Raw genomic sequence first — 6401 nt, forward strand, 5'->3', positions numbered from 1 at the left:
GTTGATCACCAAAACATACATCAAGTGGATCGATAGAATACCCCATTGTCACCACGGGTATCCCACGCAGACATACATCAAGTGTTCTCAAATCCTTAAAGACTCAATCCGATAAGATAACTTCAAATGGAAAACTCAATCCATTACAAGAGAGTAGAGGGGGAGAAACATCATAAGATCCAACTATAATGGCAAAGCTCACGATACATCAAGATCGTATCACCTCAAGAACACGAGAGAGAGAGAGAGAGAGAGAGAGAGAGAGAGAGATCACATAGCTACTGGTACATACCCTCAGCCCCGAGCGTGTACTACTCCCTCCTCGTCATGGAGAGCGCCGGGATGATGAAGATGGCCATCGGTGAGGGTTCCCCCCTCCGGTAGGGTGCCGCAACGGGTCTAGATTGGTTTTTGGTGGCTACGGAGGCTTCTGGTGGCGGAACTCCCGATCTATTCTACTCCTTGAAGTTTTTAGGGTATATGGGTATATATAGGAGGAAGAAGTACGTTGGTGGATCTCCGGGTTGTCCATGAGGCAGGGGGGCGCGCCCAGGGGGTGGGTGCACCCCCCACCCTCGTGGGCAGCCCGGGACTCTTCTGGTCCATCTCTGATACTATGTGGGCTACTTCTGGTCCAAAAATAAGTTCCATGAAGTTTCAGGTCAATTGGACTCCGTTTGATTTTCCTTTTCTGCGATACTCTAAAACAAGGAAAAAACAGAAACTGGCACTGGCACTGGGCTCTAGGTTAATAGGTTAGTCCAAAAAATCATATAAAATAGCGTATAAATGCATATAAAACATCCAAGGTTGATAATATAATAGCATGGAACAATCAAAAATTATAGATACGTTGGAGACGTATTACGGCGGTTCTCAAAAAAAAGTTTACAGTCTACAACTAATTTAATTAATCAAATATAAAGGACGCTTCACAACAAGAAGGTAAACAGTTATGCATTGATGAGTTTCGTTGCTAAGCTTTTTCATGCACTTAGCACGTCATCGAAGCACATATGCGCGGGTAGAGGCCTTACAAGAATTCAAAGTGCAACAAGTCCAAAATAAAGACAACTACTTCACAATAGGTTCAAAACAATGAACACGGGTTCATTGGCAAAGCCGAGATTTGGAGTCGAGAGATAAGTCTAATGATCACCTGCCTATCTTGTGTCTGGCTCAACGCCTTTGACCGCTGCCATAAAACATGCATAATTTAAAGATCGCAACGGTTCAAAGTGCAACAAGTCCAAGCGAAAAATAAATACCATGATGGACAACCGAGGTGACCAATATGGCAGTCGTAACATAGATGGTGTAGAAGGTCGTGAATCTTTTCCCAAAAGGTTTCCAACCTCTAGCCATTGCCTAAGACGAAAAAAGGATGGAATTCCAATTGCCGACTATAAAGGTTGACCCAATGTGGATCCACAACTTGACGATGTGGATGGACCACGAGAACTGGGAAGTACCTCCTCTACGAAGCAGGGAAAAAGGCTTGCCCTGAAGATAGTTGACCTTTATGAGGTCCAGCCAATGGCCTTTTACATAGTCACATATTGTGAACAATTGGATTTAAGTTCGATGTCCACATCCCATCCTCATTGGTCTTTTTTCACACCTTCTCTCTCTCTCTCCACTAAATGCGCCTTCCTCTCCAAACATGATCTCACACGTGCCTTGATGGTGTCGCCCCAATGCCGATAAAGCATGTATCTTTTCACGACCCCGTATTCTTCTATTGTCAAAATCATGTGTTCTTGGTGGCTCCTCTATCTTCCTTTACCACCTCCTATTCACCACCGTTAATTTCATTTATGCAAGAAACCTTGCGAGACAGTTGCACAAGTCAAAGATATGCATAGTACTTTTGAAACTTGACATCTAACAAGTGTTAAAATTGGCTGAATGTGTTTAAGATCTAATTTACCAATGCATGTTTGCTAGCATATTCAGAAATTCGATCATGCTTCTCTCTCTCTCAATTAAATTCACCTTCCTCTCCAGACATGATCTCGCATGTGCCTTGATGGTGTGGCCCCAATGCCAATAAAGCATGTATCTTTTCACGACCCCATATTCTTCTATTGTCAAAATCATGTGTTCTTGATGGCTCCTTTATCTTCCTTTACCACCTCCTATTCACCACCGTCTCTAGACCAACCCAACAATGGTCCTACTATGTCCATCATTCTAATTCCCAAAGTGCTTCTATTAGAAGGCAATGCATCACTGTCATTTTCATTTATGCAAGAAACCTTGCGAGACAGTTGCACAAGTCAAAGATATCCATAGTACTTTTGAAACTTGACATCTAGCAGGTGTTAAAATTGGCTGAATGTGTTTAAGATCTAATTTACCAATGCATGTTTGCTAGATATTTCAGAAATTCGATCATGCGTCGTGCTCTCCTATCTTTGGAATCATTGAGAGTCATCCACAACGATATGCATGTGCACCCCATCTGCTACGAGAGTGGGCTGCGGCAGATAGGCCCATTGTCTCATTTACCTTTTATTCTTAACATCAATCCTTTTTTGCAGGTGCTTGACTTGGCCATCATGATAGATCACGTAGCTCCACCTTGTTTGACGCCATTGGCATCTCCGACGTACTTCACTCTATGTGGATGACGCTACAATTTTCATGGCACCCACAAAAGAGGAGATTGACTACCTCAAGGATAGTCGTCGCAATGTTGGAGGTGTCACTAGGCTTGCGGACACATTCAAAGAGAGCATCACCACGTCAATTCAGTGTGACAATGTTGACAATGATGATATTTTTCTCAATTTTTGAACAATTCACTAGACCTCCTAATGAGATGCCTTAGCTTGCTGCTTTCAGTCGGTCGTTTGAGACGCCACGACTTCTAGTATTTGGAAGATAAATTAGTAGCAAAGCTCATCTTGTGGAAAGTGAAAACATGTAAGACGACGAGCAAGGCCGTCCTTGTCAAGTAGGTTTTAACTTTGCAAACCAATTCAGAATCGCACCCCTCTTTAGTTTCTTCCTGGGGTGATGAAAACCACTGACAAGATTATACAAACGCTCCTTTGGGCCGGGTCTGACAAGATCTTTGGAGACCTCAGAATATTCCACTTTGAAAAATTCCTGAGAGCCCCTTGTTTGCATTGGCCTTGTCTTGAATGGCCCGGATAAGACTTTGATAACCCACAAGTATAGGGGATCGCAACAGTTTTTGAAGGTAGAGTATTCAATCCAAATTTATTGATTTGACATATGGGGAGCCAAAGAATATTCTCAAGTATTAGCAGCTGAGTCGTCAATTCAACCACACCTGAAAGACTTAATATCTGCAGCAAAGTATTTAATAGCAATGTAATATGGAAATAATGGTAACAGTGGCAAAAGTAAAAGTAGCAGTTTTGTAGCAATCGTAACAGTGGCAACAGAAAAGTAACGGAGTAAAGATCAATATGAAACGAGATCATAGGAAATGGATCAATGATGGATAATTATGTCGGATGGCATTGATCATGCAGCGGTTATAACATAGGGTGACACAGAACTAGCTCCAATTCATCAATATAATGTAGGCATGTATTCCGAATATAGTCATACGTGCTTATGGAAAAGAACTTGCATGGCATCTTTTGGCCTACCCTCCCGTGGCAGCGGGGTCCTATTCAAAACTAAGGGATATTAAGGCCGCCTTTTAATAGAGTACTGGACCAAAGCATTAACACTTAGTGAATACATGAACTCCTCAAACTACGGTCATCACAGGTAAGTATCCCGATTATTGTCACTTCGGGGTTAACGAATCATAACACATAATAGGTGACTATAGACTTGCAAGATAGAAACAAGAACAACATAATAGGTTCAGATCTGAAATCATGGCACTCGGGCCCTAGTGACAAGCATTAAGCATAGCAAAGTCATAGAAACATCAATCTCAGAACATAGTGGATACTAGGGATCAAACCCTAACAAAACTAACTCGATTACATGATAAATCTCATCCAACCCATAACCATCCATCAAGCCTACGATGGAATTACTCACGCACGGCGGTGAGCATCATGAAATTGGTGATGGAGGAAGGTTGATGATGACGATGGCAACGGATTCCCCTCTCCGGAGCCCCGAACGGACTCCGGATCAGCCCTCCCGAGAGAGATTAGGGCTTGGCGGTAGCTCCGTATCGTAAAACGTGATGAATCCTTCTCTCTGATTTTTTTCTCCCCGAACGTGAATATATAGAGTTGGAGTTGAGGTCGGAGGAGCACCAGGGGGCCCACGAGGCAGGGGCGCGCCCAGGGGGTAGGCGCGCCCCCACCCTCGTGGACAGGGTGTGGGCCCCCTGGCCTTGATTCTTTTGCCAGTATTTTTTATATATTCCCAAAATATTCTCCATTGATTTTCAGGTCATTCTGAGAACTTTTATTTCTGCACAAAAATAACACCATGGCAATTCTGCTGAAAACAGGGTCAGTCCGCGTTAGTTCCATTCCAATCATGCAAGTTAGAGTCCAAAATAAGGGCAAAAGTGTTTGGAAAAGTAGATACGATGGAGACGTATCATAGATCGCCGGATATCAAGGCGTCCTTTTAATAGAGTACCAGACCAAAACATTAGCACACAGTGAATAAATGAACTCCTCAAACTACGGTCATCACCGGGAAGTGTCCCGACTATTGTCACTCTGGGGTTGCCATATCATAACATGTAGTAGGTGATGATACGTCTCCAACGTATCTATAATTTATGAAGTATTCGTGCTATTATATTATACATCTTAGATGTTTTATATGCATTTATATGCTATTTTATATGATTTTTGGGACTAACCTATTAACCTAGAGCCCAGTGCCAGTTTCTGTTTTCCCCTTATTTTTGAGTATTGCAGAAAAGGAATACCAAACAGAGTCCAATTGACGTGCCAATTTTTGATGATTTTTATGGACCAAAAGAAACCCCCGGAGTAAAAGAGTTGGGCCAGAAGAGTTCCGAGCCGTCCATGAGGGTGGGGGGCGCGCCCCACCCCCCTGGTCGTGGACCCCTATCTCGTGGACGACTCAGAGACCCCCCTGACATGAAACCGACGCAAAAAATTCCTATAAATACAGAAACCCCCAGAAAATAACCTAGATCGGAAGTTTCGCAGCCGCAAGCCTCTGTAGCCACGATAAATCAATCTAGGCCCTCTCTGGCACCCTGCCAGAGGGGGCCATCATCATCGGAGGGCATGGAGGAGGATCCCGGAGGGGCCATCATCACCATGAAGGCCGAGGACCAAAGGGGGAACCTCTTCCCATCCAGGGGGAGGCCATGGAGGAGGAAGCACAAGGGGGAGAACCTCTCCTCCTCTCTCTCGGTGGCGCTGGAGTTCCATCGGGAGGGGAATCATCGCCGCGGTGATTGTCTTCATCAACATCACCATCCTCATCTATATTATGCGGTCCACTCTCCTGCACCCCACTGTAATCCCTACTTGAATATGGTGCTTTATGCCACATATTATGATCCAATGATGTGTTGCCATCCTATGATGTTTTGAGTAGATATTCTTTGTCTTTGGGTTGATTGATGATCTAGATTGGTATGAGTTGTATGTTTTATTTTGGTGTTGTCCTATTGTGCCCTCCGTGTCGCGCAAGCGTGAGGGATTCCCGCTGTAGGGTGTTGCAATACGTTCATGATTCGCTTATAGTGGTTTGCTTGAGTGACAGAAGCATAAACCCGAGTAAGGGGGTTGCTGCATATGGGATAAAGGGGACTTGATGCTTTAATGCTATGGTTGGGTTTTACCTTAATGATCTTTAGTAGTTGCGCATGCTTACTAGAGTTCCAATCATAAGTGCATATGATCCAAGAAGATAAAGTATGTTAGCTTATGCCTCTCCCTCATATGAAATTGCAATGACGACTACCGGTCTTGTTACCAATTGCCTAAGACAATTCCGCACACCGATCCACCATTATTCCACACTCGCTATTTGTAATACTTAAGTGATATATTCTAACTTTATGATAACAGCACCTACTTTTATATTTTAGCTCTCCGATATCATGCAAAGTTATCCTCTTCATACCCACAACATAGTTTTATTTCTCGTTTCTAGTTGGAACCAAACGTTCGGTGTGCGTAGAGTCGTACCAATGGCAGATAGGACTTGAGAGAACATTGATCTTACCTTTAGCTCCTTGTGGGTTCAACACTCCATACTTATCACTTCCACCTTTGGGAATTGCTATGATGATTCCTTGCACTTGGGGATTATCAAGCTCTTTTCTGGCGCCGTTGCCGGGGAGCAATAGCGTGGGGTTGATATTCTTGTGTATGCTTGTTTTCTTTCTTCACTAAGTAGATTTTGTTTTTCCCTTTTTGTTTCTGTTTAGTTGTGGGTGAAACATACAAAAAAATTAAATA

Source organism: Triticum aestivum, chromosome 4A, assembly GCF_018294505.1.
Source record: "Triticum aestivum cultivar Chinese Spring chromosome 4A, IWGSC CS RefSeq v2.1, whole genome shotgun sequence".
NCBI classification, from domain to species: domain Eukaryota; kingdom Viridiplantae; phylum Streptophyta; class Magnoliopsida; order Poales; family Poaceae; genus Triticum; species Triticum aestivum.